At 40.7% G+C, this 16,374-nt stretch overlaps 1 protein-coding gene across 5 annotated transcripts in view; it reads right to left on the bottom strand.

Moving 5' to 3' along the window:
* Nucleotides 1-16,374, bottom strand: part of LPP (LIM domain containing preferred translocation partner in lipoma) — a 694,580-nt gene that overhangs the window by 313,689 nt on the left and 364,517 nt on the right. Inside the window, exon 1 of one of the 5 annotated variants that reach the window (XM_049710232.1) lies at nt 2,701-3,644. The exons of the other annotated variants lie outside the window; for them this stretch is intronic. The gene's annotated coding sequence lies outside the window, so the exon portion shown is untranslated. Of the gene's footprint in view, nt 1-2,700; nt 3,645-16,374 lie in introns of those variants that run through there. 5 annotated transcript variants of the gene reach the window in all.

The following is a 16,374-nucleotide window of genomic DNA, read 5'->3' as shown; positions in this document are numbered from 1 at the left end:
ACGACTACTGAGCCTGTGCTCTAGAGCCCGTGAGCCACAACTACTGAGCCTGTGTGCCACAACTACTGAGCCCGCGTGCCACAACTACTGAAGCCGCACGCGCCTAGAGCCTGTGCTCCACAACAAGAGAAGCCACCGCGATGAGAAGCCCGCGCACCATAACGAAGAGCAGCCCCCGCTCACCTCAACTAGAGAAAGCCCACGCACAGCCCAAGGCAGCCAGAAAGAAAGGAAGGAAGGAAGGACGGGAGAGAGAGAGGGAGGGAGAGAGGGAGGGAGGGAGGGAGAGAGGGAGGGAGGGAGGGAGGGAGAGAGAGAAATGAAAGAAAGCAAGCCAAAGAAAAACTGACCCTTGTATTACTGCCAACTCTTTTTTATATACTAAATGGACAATTTAGCAGATGTCTTGGCCTCCTTTTGGTTATCTTCAAAGAATTATTGAAAAAACCCTGCATTCAGCTCTATCTTCTTAAAATATTGGGATGTATGTGCAGTGAACACAGATATATAACATCTATACCTACACAGACATACATGCTGTAGCTCTTAAAACACATTTTAATCGCATTTACTTTTACTAGTGTCTATGTTTCTACACGGATATTATCTTTGGATAGGCAAAGCAATCACCACTATTGGATATTTGAAGACCAAACGTGTGCTTGATCCTTACAGAGCATGAAATTAGACTTAGTCTATGCCCAGGGGGGGCAATCGTACTGAACAAGTATAACAGTTGATTTTTTTTCAGCAGTTCTTTGTCTCTTCTTGAAAAAGGACAGTTAGCACAACGAAACAATTACTTAGGAGGTACCATACAAAGCTTTGAGTGTAGTTCTTTACCAAATGAGTATTATAATTTGCTATAATTCTTCCTCCTGATTACATACAGTAGCTATTTCATTCTCCAAATAATATCTTATACTTTTTTTTTTTAGAAGTTGGTTAAATTGCTTAGGAAGAGAATATTAGGCTTAGTTACTTTGAAGGGTTATACAGTGGGAGTGACTGTATAATTATCTCTACCGGGCTCTCACCCACTATACAATGTTGTCTACTATATCTACTGCTTTCCTGTTGGGAACTCCAGTTAATCCTAACTAACTAGCACAGAGGAAAATGAGGCAAGAGGATTTTATTTTTAACTTGGGACTGAGAAAATAAGAAAAAGAAATGCTAAGATTGATGAAATCTGGTGCATTTGCAATTTTTATTTTAAGCCATTTTAGATATATGAGCTACCAAATAGGTACAGTAATTCAGGCCGAACAGTTACTTATGTAGCAGCGTCCTATCCAGTACTCTCTGCCTGAGACCAATTGTCCTTTAAGCTACTGCACAGCTGGGCTATTTTATGTCTGGCAATTACTACTCTATTCTGGATGGGGAGTTTTATTTTATTTAACATTGATGTGGATTTTATCCTCAAAATGCCAAGCAGTCCAAATGCTTCATACATACTAGATTTTTATAAACAATTCAATGGCATCCAGCAGAAAGTTTAACACAAGTCCTTCAACAAATACATCGAGATTTCTAGACGAATTCCATTCCCCAGTGTTGTTCAATGATGTGTCTATTTATGTGTCGGCATCTCCAAAAGACAAATGAACTCAAGTGTGGAGCCTGGAGCAGTCTTACTCATGTACATATGACTAATGACTGACACAGGGCTGGCACTTTTACACTTCTCTGCCCTAAATTAAGAACAGAGAACATTACTTTCATGCAGATGTTAGAAATTAGAAGTTCAAACTGTGTTATACTCCTGAGTTACTGAGTAAGCCTATCAGATTGCTACTATTCAAAACAAACTGTCACTAAAGTGAAATCACATTCATTTAAAGACTGATGACCACTAAAGCAGATTGGAGGTTACATAGGGTTAGAGGTGAGAGTAGAGAGTGACTACAAACTGGTATGAGATTTCTTTTCAGGATGGAAGAAAAGTTCTAAAATTACAGGGGTAATGATTGCAAAATCACTGAATTATTGAGTTGTAAAAAGGACAAAACAAACAAACAAACAAAACTGCCCCCAAAGTCCTCCTCACCAACACAATTACTGTTAGTATTTCTGATTATGCATTCAGTTGTCAATTCTTATAATTAGGCTTAGTAGCTAGACTGTTTTTGGCTCAAACACCAGCTCTTCCACTTACTAGTTCCAGGTTTCACCTCTCTAGGCCACGATCTCCTCATCTGTAAAATAGGGGGAAATGATAGGCTTCCTCATTGGGCTTTTGTAAGGATCAAGTGAATTAATACATGGAAGTGACACAGTACATTTTCAATGAATGTTGGTTAACATTTCCATATCTCTTGTTTAATTATAATTTCCTAATATTAGAAATTATTGAACATTGGTGCAAAGGGTAATTGAATTTTATATAAAATGTTAACTAGAAAAACCATAGAGATGACATACTCCTAAGTTTCATTTACAACCCTGGGCTCCTCTGATTCAAGTATAGCCAGAGTTATCTCAGATGATTAGAAGCATACTTCTGATTTCTTTTCTCAAATCTTCAATGTTCTAGTCTTCTCTCAAACTGTGGTCCCTACCCTCCACCCCCAGCTGCCTACAGGATGAAGAGCACAATGTACAAATTCATTGCACTGCACAGAATCCATCTATAAGCTGCCCTTCAACCCTCACCAAAGTACTATTTTGGCTCTGTTCTTTCTCTGTTTCACTTACCTCATCTTCCAAGCCCTTCAAATTCCTTACCCGGCTGAAAACCCCATTGTTTTACACACATTTACTTCTACAATTGTAGTTCCTTCTGCCTGGACTAACTGTAGACTGCCTCAACAACCTCCTAGACATCCTCTGTGACTCAACTCAAATGTCACATCCTCTAGCTGACCTCATCCTCCTCTGTGACCTCACAGTAAGACATACCATTTCTGTGAAGGCACACATTGACGGACTCTCTGACCTTCAGACCCAGCAGAAACTGTCCTTCCCACACTGTCCCGCATGCTCTAACTCTACTGAACTGCCATGGGTTACCTATGTCTAACCTCTGTGCGGTGGCACGTTTCTTTCCTCCTCCCTAAAAATTCTCCCTTCTCTTTTGTCCCCAGTCATCAACCTAGCAAACTCTTAACAGGCTTCTCAGATTCTGTTTAGAGATGACAACCTCTCAGAAACCTCCCCAGGTCTCCCAAGAGTGGGTTTTCTTTGTCTCTCTGATGTATTCCCCCCGAGTACCCTTTGCTGACACCAAATGTTGGTCTTTAACACCATACTGAAGAGTCTATTAAACAGACCCCCAGACACAGAAAACTTATGGTTACCAAAGGGGAAAAAGGGGTGGGGAGGAATAAATTAGGGGTTTGGGATTAATACATACACACTACTATATATAACATTGATAACCAAAAAGCACAGGGAACTATACTCAATATTCTGTAATAACCTTTAAGGGGAAAGGATCTGAAAAAAATAGATATATATATGTATGTATAAATGAATCACTTTGCTGTTACCCCTGAAACTAACAAACACTGTAGATGAACTATACTTCAATAAAAAAAAAATAAAACAAAAGATTCTGTTGATGGACATTTTGTGAGAGGCTAGGTTTTGTAGAACTACTGTCAGTCTCTCTAACCTCAGCACCTAAACAGTCCCTGGTACATAGCAGATGCTCATAAAATAATTGTTGAGTAAATATATAATCATCTCCTTTAAAAATAATTTCAGTCAGGGCTTCCCTGGTGGTGCAGTGGTGGAGAGTCCGCCTGCCGATGCAGGGGACACGGGTTCGTGCCCCGGTCCGGGAAGATCCCACATGCCGCAGAGCGGCTGGGCCCGTGAGCCATGGCCGCTGAGCCTGCGCGTCCGGAGCCTGTGCTCCGCAACGGGAGAGGCCACAGCAGTGAGAGGCCCGCGTAACGCAAAAAAAAAAAGAAAAAATTCAGTCAGTGAATTGTACGGTAAATGAATAACATATCAAAAAAATCTGTTGTAAAAAAACTCTGAGTTACCAATCCGTAATTTTCACTCTAGTTTAACCTCTCAGTTGCTGGACAAAGGTCTTATATGCTTGCATCCCTATTGTGGAGCCGGGTACCTATAAGATGATCAATTATATTTAATTTCATGATTTAATAAAAATGAAAATGTTAGCTAGATTCTAAGCTACTGAACCACTTTCTACAAATGCCCAATTTATATGATGTTTCTCAGTAAGTAAATTAATAGTGATATCACAAATCATACAGCTAGAAAACTCATTTATTTCAACATCCACATTTTATAAATAAGGAATCAGGTGAAACAAAAGCAGCAAATTACCCAAGATCACGTGGACAGGATCCCAAAAGAATGCTTCCTCCAAAATCACTATCATTAATGGTGTCTGACTTAGAAAGATGCATGTCACTGTTGAAGTCAGATCGAGAGTTATGAGTGTAGACTATGCAAGGACCTAATACTGGTGCTAAAAGCTATTTTTAGAAATAACAGATCACCAATTTTTATATATGATCAGATTAAACAGGTGGTGATAATCATGAAAAGAGGAATAAATAAACTCTTCACGGCCTAGGTCTTTCATTTACCAGTTGTGTGTCTTGGCTTGACATGAGTCATTATTTGATGGTCTATTTCAAGACAGAATTGATATTTCTAAACAGCTGATACCAAGAGAGGCAATACCAAAGAACCACAGAAGTGGGGGAAAAAAACTCACTAATGATTTCTTTTATAGAACAATTCCATACACTGTGAAAAGTTACCACTTACAGATCTGTAGTATCGGAAACTTCCACTTGGAAGAGTGTAGGCTTTTAAAAACTCTCCAAAAAAAAAAAAGAACAAAAATCTCCAAAACTGACACCTAGGCGTACATATGTTTGGCAACTAGATATCACTAGCACTGTACAACATTAGAAAACTAACTAGGGCAAATCATTTCATAGCTTGCTCTTCAGTGTACTCATCTAGAAAAGAGGATAAAACAACCCATGTGCTTATATTCCTCTCTAGAATATAAGAACTTCCCTAAAGCACTAAAAAAAATATAAGCTTAGGGCTTCCCTGGTGGCGCAGTGGTTGAGAGTCCGCCTGCCGATGCAGGGGACACGGGTTCGTGCCCCGGTCTGGGAAGATCCCACATGCCACGGAGCGGCTAGGCCCGTGAGCCATGGCCGCTGAGCCTGCGCGTCCGGAGCCTGTGCTCCGCAACGGGAGAGGCCACGACAGTGAGAGGCCCGCGTACAGCAAAAAAAAAAAAAGCTTATAAGGTATGGTGAAGAATACCCAAATCCTTTGCTCCTGAGAGACAAAACTCAGCATCTTCTATGAAGCCTAAAATCACAGCCACCTTAGGACTGTAAGCATCTATCCCCCCTGGTCCACCTGACCCATTCCATGTCCTTAAAAGATTCAAGCTCATTTCTGTCTCAGGATCGTGCATTGTTCTGCAAGTGCAAGTTCTCAACTTGACATTGAGTTGTCACTTCAGAAGTCAACTCCTCAGAGAAGCATTGCCTGACCTTCTCAGCAAGCATCCATTCAGACACTCCAATCCGTACTTTGTTTCCTGTTTCACTGTCTAAATTTGTTTACTGACTCGTTGTTTATGTCTTACTTTCCTCTCGCCTCTCTTCAGCATTTAAGGTCAGAGAAAAAAACAACAACCTCATCTGCCTTAGTTATCTCTCATCCTCAGTACCCAGAGTTTATACTATGCAGTAAGACTCAATAAAGGTGAGATAAATGTAGCATAAATAAAACAACCTAAGTTCACGGCCTAGGTCTTTCACTTACCAGTTATTTGATCTCTGGAAAATATTCCTGGCTCTATTTATTAAAATAAAGATCAGGAATCATAAGTATATCTGCCACATGGTGTAGAAGTCAATAAGATTAGGTACAAATGTCCTACAAACCACAAATATGGCATTCAGACAGTGATAACAGTATCGCTCTGGAAGACCTATTATGGGCCAGGCTCTGTTCTAATAAGCACTTTACACATGCAATATGATGCGTTTGATAGTAAGACGCATTATTATTTTTTTTACTGGTTTCTATTTAATCTATAAAACCATGAAATCTTATCAAATCAATCACAGCGTGCATATCAATCTCAAAGAAATTAAACCATGGGGAAAAATAGGTGCTTCATAAAATGGAAGGAATATAATTTTATACATTTAATGCTTTAACAATCCTATGAGATGTCCTATTATCATCCACATTTTCCAGATGTGAAAACCGAGGCACAGAGAGGTGAAGTAGCTTGTTTAAGGTTACACAATGAGTTTTAATGATGATAAGACAAGAAGAAGGACTCGTGAAACTCTGTGGCTTCAGCTCTCCATAAAATATCAAGAATTAGATTTGCTTTTTTTTTTTTTTTTTTTTTTTTGCGGTACGCAGGCCTCTCACTGTTGTGGCCTCTCCCGTTGCGGAGCACAGGCTCAGTAGTTGTGGCTCACGGGCCCAGCCGCTCCGCGGCATGTGGGATCTTCCCAGACCGGGGCACGAACCCGTGTCCCCTGCATCGGCAGGTGGACTCTCAACCACTGCGCCACCAGGGAAGCCCTGCTTTTTTTAATAATACAATTCAACCAGGAAATTTTCCTCACCAAAGTGTAGGGTGTACAAAATTCTAACAATTCTCATGGCAAAGTATTATGAAAATAAAAGTAGAAAGATACCAGTTTTAAATACTGAACTTCACTTTCTTAATTTGCATCCTCTTTGCATTTATATAACTCAATTCTTACCAGACCAATTTGTACTCGTTTAGATTTTGCTTTTAAGTTTTCTTAATCCTTTCATTGATCTGTTTTCTGTATTCGTAAAGATATGGGCAGCTGTTCTGGAGATGACAGTCTATTTGGGTTTAGATCTAATTTCTGCCCTTCACTCTCCACGCTTTTTGCTCTGAGCTTAGTAGGCATTAAATAAATGTTGCTGACTAATTAAAAGCAAAAAAGAGATCTGATTTGGGATATTAAAAAAAAAAAAAACACAACTCAAGCAAATATTATCGTGAGCTTCCCAAATACGATTAGTGGCAATATTAGTGTAATTTATGTAAAGAGAGATCATGGCTTTTTGAACTAAACAGAAAAATCCTGGGGTGTGATATGTATGGGGCGGGGGGAGTCAAAAGCAACACATAACAACACTTCAGAGATGTGACTGTAATATTACCAAGACTTGATCATTGTTCTTAGTCTGATCATAGTTGAGATTAAAAAAAAAAAAAATCTCAGTTATTTGGTCAGGTTATAAAAGTAGCTAATGAAACTAATGTATGAAATATGACCCAGATTTTAAAGAGCACGGTCCCCATCAGTGCTCATTTTGAAAACAACATTCTTTTATATATAAAATCCCTCAAAGTACAGAAAAGTTGTTTGCCGAGTCCTGCTCCCACATACGAAAGTCAAGACGTAATATTCAAAATCACCTGTGAAATTCTAACATACATGTTAGGAAAAGCAGACAAGGTGTGAGCCCTTTTGTATTGCCTTATAATCAGTAAGGGAAGATCAAAAAGAAACACAGTTGTTAACTTCTGCAATTGTTCGTCATCAAAGATCTTGGCTAGTTGAAAAGTTACCGAGAACATAAAATTAAACCTTATTAACCCATTTTTCTATCATATGAAAAGTTCTATTAACTACACTGTAAAAGCTTCCTTGCTCATACACAGGTTAAGAACTAGAGGCTGCTACAAAGTCATTTTGTCTCTAGATCCTGAATGACAGTACACAATCGCCCATCCACACCATCTCTTAGTGGCAGGTAGAGATGATTTGCATAGTCTGGCAAAGAGCTTTATCCACATGTGCAAAAATTTGAGAGTCTGTGAGTAAAGGAACTTATATACATTTTCCAATAATACGTGTTACTAACAATAACCTTGAGGTATAGTAAAAGTCCCTTTTGAGTCATCAAATACTGAATGCTTTCAATTATTTTAGTATCAAATATATCTTATTCTATTTGGTTCTTTCTTTCCCCACAATCCATAAGACACACAATATGCACCTGACAACATATTTATGAACAAATTAAAATTCTATTCAGCATCCAAAAAAAAAAAACTACTAGAAATTTTAGCTTTGATTGGACAGAAGTGGAATGAAACCTTTTGGAAGTTGTCAAAGCTGTGATGCTATCTCACAATTGTTTTCTAAAGGGCTCATTGCTGTGCTAAATGTCTTTATCAGAAATCCGTAAAGTATGTGTGTATGTATTGCTAATTCATCCCTCTTAAGGAATATCGGCACTTTGAAGAAAGGTTTACTTGGACAGGAACTTACCTGCCCTATACTCACAGGTGTATACTCATAGGTGTGTTTGTATATGAAGAGGCCTCTGTGAGGAGCTGGACATTTCACATGATGGAATTAGCAATGTGAAAGTATCAAGGGAGCCAGTTTTTTCTGCAAGGATTTTACTGTTTGAGCTTTGACTAAACGTCTTTGGCTGGTAGTTTTACATTCTGTAAAAAGGCAAATACAAAAAGTTGTTCTTGAATACCTTAAAGAGTCACTAAGATGTGAACATTACTTGAAATACAAATCTTTAGTAATGACAGTCATTTCCTTTATTAATCACGCTCTTATGGGAAATTTTCCATTTTAGATGCTAACTAAATTTCACCGAGACTGCACATCAGAAACCTAAGGATTCTTTTTCACGCTTGGATCAGCCAAAATGACTATTTTACAAACTCACTTGAAAATCTCTGAAAGTAGGCACAGCTGATTGCAGATAAGGAAACGAGGCTCTGATGTGATACTGCCATTGGAGGCAAGCCCAAACGAGCTTTTGCATAAGTTGTAACATTAGGAAGAATCATGTAGTCTACACTGCCTTTCAGCAAACCTAATACAGCGATTGTGCTACCCAACAGTTTTGAAACCACAGTGAAAACTAAGTACTCATGGAACCTGGGCCAGGAGCCCAAGGCAGAGGCAAGAGGAAAATCAGAGGAGCAGATATCTAAGTTACAGAACTTGTTACCTCGCAAGCATGGGGGAGAAAGCCCACCTCAGAAAGTCAGTTCACCCTGACTCATAATTCCTCCCTCTTTCTTACCCCACTGGACACTCAAGTCCACTCAGCAGTACCCACCACCCAGCTACATTCCAGACCTCACTTCCACCTCTCGCCACACTTCCTCCAGAATAGGTATCCCTTTAATCCTCTTTGCCTTAGCCATCTGGAGTCTCTTTGTCTTTACAAGACATCAAATCACTCCACCTTCATCCAATCCCTCAACACCCCATTTGGAACTGCCATCACTAAATGAAGGGGGAAAGTTCATTCTGTACTCGAGTTTTCCACAAGGAGGGACCTTCCATGAAGAAACATTCCTATTGTCGATCTATGCCCCACTCAACCTCCTGACAGGGAGCAATGACTTAACCTTGTGACTTTGAGGAAAGAAACAAGGCAGGTACGGTTCAGCCCCTTTCTGAGCTCCACTCAGAATCTGCTGCCTGCAAGATCATGCTTTTCTCTACTTCTTCAGGCTCAAAATTGTTTAGGGGAAGGGGGAAGGGTGTGGAAGACAGCTTCACTTCAGGAGGAGCCTGCAGGTGACAAGTGCTGACCACTATCAAAGGGCCACCTGTCTATTCAGAGGTAAAACAGTAGTAATTTCCTTGGACCTAAAGGTAATGGCAGTCATCCAAGGTACTTTTTTTTTTTTTTTTTTTTTTTTGGCGGTACGCGGGCCTCTCACTGCTGTGGCCTCTCCCATTGTGGAGCACAGGCTCTGGACGTGCAGGCTCAGCGTCCATGGCTCACGGGCCCAGCCGCTCTGCGGCATGTGGGATCTTCCCGGACCGGGGCACGAACCTGTGTCCCCTGCATCGACAGGCGGACTCTCAACCACTGCGCCACCAGGGAAGCCCCCAAGGTATTTTTATCTGTCATAAGGCTGACATTTTAGTCTCCAACTATCTGATTCCTCTATTTCTCAATGGCTGCTGAACATGGGTAGAAAGGAGGGTACTATTTATTGTGTTCCCTGAAGTCACAACAATTAATACTCAATTAGCCTTGTTCCCTTGTTTTTCATCCAATGTCTCTGCTAACCTTTAACTCACAGTCACCTACAAGGTCTCCTCCTTCCCTTGTTCACTTCCTCCCTCTCTCCCTCCCTCCCTTCCTTCCTTCCTTCCTTCCTTCCTTTCATTTTATTTTATTTTTGGTAGCTGTCTTGGATGTGCAGATTCTTGAGAAGGGCAAGAAATAGTGCAGACCTCATCATTAGATTTCAAGTGGGCCTCAGTGCTACACCACAACCTTTTCATGGATCTCTTTATTAAACATCCCCCAAAGGGTCCATCTAAATGTCCTTGGCCTCACACACGCCTATGCCCTCTTTCCACACATAACTTCCCTCCCTACTTTGGAGAAGAGTAAGGCTCTATTAGCATAAATGTTCTCCCCTAGTCAGTCACTTCTCATCAACCTATCTTTGTTTCCATAGATGTACTTGTCTCTCTCTGCAGGAAGAGGAAAAAAACACCCCATCTCCTTGCTAAGCAAATCCTTCCCACTGTGTTCTTGATTCCAGCCCCTACTGCCTCCTCTAGAGCCCAGTTCCCTCATTCCCTCCCTTCTCCACACTCATTAGTATCTTCCGTGGCTCCCACTCCATGGGTGCATTTCCAAGGGAATATAGGTCTCACTTTTACTTGGGGGCAGAGGATTGTGGGCACTTAGCCTTAGTCGTCCTCTTCTCTTCAGCTAGCTTTTTCCTTTTTTACAGTAAACTTCTTGAAAAGATGGGTAAACTGAAGCTTAGAGATGAAAGCTAAACTACAAGAAGCTCCAATGTTTGTTGGAGTAACGTAAGAACCAGAATCTAAGTCTTCCAAATGTTTCTGGAGCATGTGGACTTGAATGCTGCATCTTCAAAACCTTCCAAATGGCTGAGTTAAAACCTCACCATGACAGAGGAGGGCATAAAATGTTGAGTCTCTACCACATCCACAGCTCTGTTTAAGGTGAGAGCCTCAAAAAGTTGTTTGTTTTTTAAATAAATCCACTACCACATCTTTGTAAACAGGTAATTCTGAGTTTGGCCCACAACTAACTGGATCAGAGACTGAACCAAAACCAGCTCCATGAGATGTGTTGGAGGAAGATGTGTTTCCCAATTTGTACTGGATAGGAACCAGCTAAAATAATGGATCCCATTGCTTCGAGTGTAAGGCATACAGAGAAAGAACGGCGGGTAGCAGAAACAGAATGGGGCAAAAGCAAGAGATATACAGAATGGTACGGAGAAGTTCTAAGGCAGGAGAGGGCGTTACAGAGTGAACATCACGGTGTCCAGAAGAAGACTAAACAGAGTCATCGACAGGAGCATCAGTAGGAAATGGAAAGAAAAACTGAGTGAAGCTAAGTGCTAGGAATGGAGACCCACTGGTTAAGGAAACATGGGGTGTTTACTTGGAGGGAATGACAAAATCAGCTACTGTTGTATCCTCAGTGATCTTCCAAGTTTCCATGGGGCTTGGTTGTCTGGCTACTGACATGGTTTTTGGACTTCTTTCCTTCTCTTTGTATCCTTTCCACAAATTCCCACCATTTAGTGTCATCTGAGGTAGCTTTAAGCACATCTTGATTCCTGTTGTCCTTAGGTCCGAAAAGGACCTAAGGACAACAAACCTGCGAAATAATTTCTTTATTTTAAAAGAACTTAGGCAAACAGGATTCTGACCCATACTATATATGGTTTTAAACTAAAGCCTTTTAACCATGAAAAAGAAAATAGAAGGACGGGGGAAAGGGAGTTTATTTTGTGTCTCTGCTTGTCACACATGATTCGTGATTTGGGAAATATCTGCGAGCAGGCTCTTCTGCAATCTATAAACTGCACAAGAGCTCTCTTCTCTTCCATACCCACATTTTCAGACTTTAACCCCTATTAATTACCTCCAGTACGAAGCAGCAAGAAAATGTGGAAAGAGACAGGATGGCTTGGAAGGTAGAAATGACTCTCTGCACACTCATGTAATATAACTGGTAGACAAAGTTAAATCAGATTTTTTTCAAGCCTGATTATGCAAAACTCTTGTTTCTTAACAAAGAATAAATTCATGGTAGTTTTGAGCACACGGCACCATTTGCATTTTTAATTCTGATATTTTCATTGCATTAAGTAACTTCTTCTAGCCAAATGAAGAATGTGGCTGTCCTAAGTAAACAAAATTGTCACAAGAATACCCTACTCTTCTTCCATGGTGAGTGCCACCTGTATGCAAGCCACAGAGCCATGGAAAATAACCTCCCCAACGTTTACTCTCCTGGCCACAAGAGTCTGTTTAGAGAAGTGTCTAGATTCTTCTGAAAAACACATCCTTGAACAACTAAGTGGAAGCTCAGGTCTATAACATGGGATGGTGGCTTAAACTGACTTCTGATAAACCTGGAAATTCCAAGCAATTCCAATTCCAGACATTTAATTATGGATTCACACAAAAAAGAAGATACCATGCAAGGAAACTCATCTTAATATGACTTATAATAAAGAAGAGCTGAAGCCCATCCTCAATGCCGATCAGTGCAGAAGAGGTACACAATGGTGCATTCAAACTATGGAGCATTGAATGGGTGTTAAAAACAATATGGCACATCCCTGTTTATGGACATGAAAAGGTCTGGAGGAAAAGAACAAATTAGAGACAAGAGATAATATCATTCTACTTATGTTTAAAATAAATGTTACCTATACAGCCATAGCCAGGTATTGAATATACTAATGTATTGGTAAACAACTGGGAAGATGTACAAACGGACTATAGTGATTACTTCATGAAAAAAAGTACGGAGTTGGTGTGGGTAGAGAAGAAATAAATAGAGTGGTTAGTGAGGGATGACTTTGAAGTGCTATTCTACATACTTCTGATTGTTGGGATAGTGTCATGAGAGTTTATCCACATACTCCATTCACACATATGTTTCAATAAAGTTAAGGAAAAGGATGCCTCCAATGTACTGCACACATATTTGACTGATGGGCCAGTACAGAAAATTGGAGGAATCACTGGATTCAAAATCAAAATCAAGGGACTTCCCTGGAGGTCCAGTGGTTTAGACTCCTCGCTCTAAATGCAGGGCATAAGTTCCATCCCTGGTCAGGGAACTGAGATCCCACATGCCATGCAGCCAAAAAAAAAAAGAATCAAAATCAACAGGACCACTTTAGAAGTAGGCGTTTGGGGCAATTCATTCAACCTGTGTGTATTAAGGGGACAGTAGTTTCTGGCAGGCAAACTCACAGACTTGATGTCAGGAAAGGATGAGAAATGAACACAAGGCCACCCTATAAGCTGCTAAGCGCTCTATAAATCTCAACTACTACTAGTAGTGTTTGCGTTATTTGACCTCTCCAATTTCCCCAGAGAGAAATGGACAAGTTTGTGATAATAGATAATTTATTTTCAACTCCTCTGTTTGAGCCACATCTTTTTATCTCCTCTGTCTCCTCTCACTAAGGTCTGAAATGAAAACAAACATCAAATGAGGCCATAGGATTCTATTTTATCTGTCACATACTGCTGTCATTAAACACACTTGAGATGAGTGGGTTTAGTTCATATAAAACTGCTTCTTTCCCAAGCTCAACAAACACGAAGTGGGGAGAAAACGAAGTTTGCACTTGAATCGCGCTTAGAAGCGCTACACTTCAAGGAGATCCATCTGGCAGGCTGACACAGTAATAAGTTCTTTTAATTGTCAGGTCAGGCAGATTACAGATCCAGGCTGTCAATTCTTTCATTGCAGTTTTATTTTGTTACTGGCAGCTCATTTTTTAAAAAAAATTCTCCTAGTGATTCAACATAAGAAAAACCACCTACTTTCTCTCCTTCCTAGGATTTTAGGCAGGCAGCAATTCAGTGCGACAAGCATTTCCTACCGAGCACCAACTATGCTGGAACCATGCTTGGTGCTGGATATTCAAGAAAGAATATATACAAAATTCTTTCCCACAAGAAGTCACTACCAGCAGGGGAGATAAACTCCTACAATCCCAAATGACAATCATATGGCTCAAAGATGCTGGTATACCGATTTTCTCCATTGTTGTAAAGGAGTTACTTCTCAGATGTACACATCTACTTAATCTTGACAGATTATCCGCTTGCTGAAGTAAAAAGAGCGACAGTCAGGAGACCCTTAAAAGAGGTGTGTATGTGCATATGCGTGTGTGTCTGTGTGCGCGTGCCTGCAGTACACACTGTGGAGATCCCCCAAACTCACGCCAAACTGCCCTTCCTCACAACCTTATCTCTAACTGCTCACCTCCACGCATACAGATCCTCAGTGATGCCTCATTCTCAATAGAACCTGAACTTTCAAACTGTCCTATCATTACTCATAATTTCCTCTTTTGGATGTCTCCCTCCTCCAAACTTCCATTATACCTTAATTATATTTCTCATAGAATGCACTCAATACATAGCTGTAAAGCCTCCTAATTGCACATGCAACAAGCATTTCCCTGCAAAATGCAAACAATGACAGATAGTATTCCAATAAGTTACAAAGGAGAAAAACTTGCTGAAGAATTTACCAATCATTAGAGTTGAAAAGAACCTTAGAAAAGATTTAGTTCAATGCTTTATAAAAGATAAATGAGATGTTCAGACAAGTGAAGTGGTTTTTCCAAAGTCAAATAATTAGTGGAAGAGGAGGGCTTGGAATCTGCTCTTCTGACTTTTAGCCCAGTGCTCTTTCTACACCATACTGTTCCCTTACATTTTTGAGTAATGGCAGGGACGTGTACTGACAAGCACAGTGGATTATTAACCATGGGATGGCATTCCATTAAAGAGAGGGGAGAAAAATCAAGGGTGCTTATTAAAGTAAGTGTGCTTTCTTTTACCGTGACTGCCTCTCGAGTTAATACTCAAGGCGAGGCACATTCAGCTACCGAGTGCATCGCTCTTGCCCATCACAGTGAAGAAATGTGCTTTACTGAGAATTCTGCAGAAGCCAAGGTAACAGTGAATTTCTTGAGCTTAACAAGGAATTTAAATTTAGTAATGTATTGGAAAAGGAGGGAAATGTAGATCCTATAAGCTTCAGAAAATGTCTGAAAGTTTCGATTTATACTCATGTTAGAAAAGACAGATTTGCTTAGGGTCTAATAAGCACAAAGACACACTAACTCAGGTTGGGGGTCACGGTTACATTCAGAACAAAGGCCAGACATTGGTCTGGGAAAAGAAGGATGCTGCCTGAAATCTAGGTTACGCAGCACTTACTATAGGACTCCTGGGCAAATCATTTTGTCTCTCAGCCTGTTTCCTCATGTCTAAAATGTCGATAAGAATCCCCATCTCCAAGAGTTATCATGACACTTCAATCCTAAAGAATAAATAAAAATACTTTGTAAGCTCTAAGATATCAGAGGAAAGCACTGCATTATCATTATCAGGAAGGAAGACCAGCCCCTGAAGGGCCTGTAGATTAGCCAGGCTTAGAAATGTTACCTAGTGCCTATTTCAGGGGTAACAGTGGGAAAATATAAACTTTGAATCCTAAGAAAGGAAGGGAACACAGGAGGGGATGGCCCTCAATACTTCAATATGTAATAAACAAAAGCATAAATAATCTATGCAGTTCTCGGGAGACCTTAAGGGATAGGACTGTCATTTAAATATGTAGAAGGAAATGGCTTGGCATAGGTCAAACACTAGGTGAACCTGAGAGTTAGGACTGGAGTCCAGGTCTGGTGGATCCCACACTACCTTATGGAGACTGAAACAACAGAAGCCTAAGAAACACACAAGGAAACTGACATCACAGTGCTGAAGAGATCTGCTGGGGAGTGATCTGAGGGCTCACTAAACTGGATGGGATCCTGAACGGTAGTTGCCTGCCATTTTTCCTAACTTATCAGAGCAGTGGAAGACCCCTTGGGGATAGAGTAGCAGAGAGAAAAAGCAGGTGAAGCAACAGAGACCACGGGCCATCTGGAGGAGGGGAGGCAAACCTGCACATACTACGGGTCACGGGATGGACCCATGCATGAATAGAATGCTTTCTGTGCATTCTTTCTCATAATTCCAGCCACGTCAAAAAGTAAATGTAATCATTCCTCTCTTACCAATGAGGAAATTAGGATCTGGAGAACTTCAATACCTTCCAGCACTCACAGAGCTGCTGAGTGGTAGAACAGAATCCAGGTCCAGGATTATCAGAGTGAGACCAGGAGCTCTTTGTGCTTTGCCAGATGGATGGCCCCAGCCCTGTCCCAGCCCAGCAGGCAGAAGGGCCTGAGATGCTGGAAGGAGGAGGTCAGGAGAGCTGCTGTGTAGACAGCTGGCATTCAAAGGAGAAAGTGGTTTGGGGAACAGTGTTACATTC

Source organism: Orcinus orca, chromosome 5 (genome assembly GCF_937001465.1).
Source record: "Orcinus orca chromosome 5, mOrcOrc1.1, whole genome shotgun sequence".
Taxonomy (NCBI): domain Eukaryota; kingdom Metazoa; phylum Chordata; class Mammalia; order Artiodactyla; family Delphinidae; genus Orcinus; species Orcinus orca.
The sequence above is the reverse complement of the archived record's forward strand: the minus strand, read 5'-3'. Positions and strand labels throughout refer to the sequence as shown.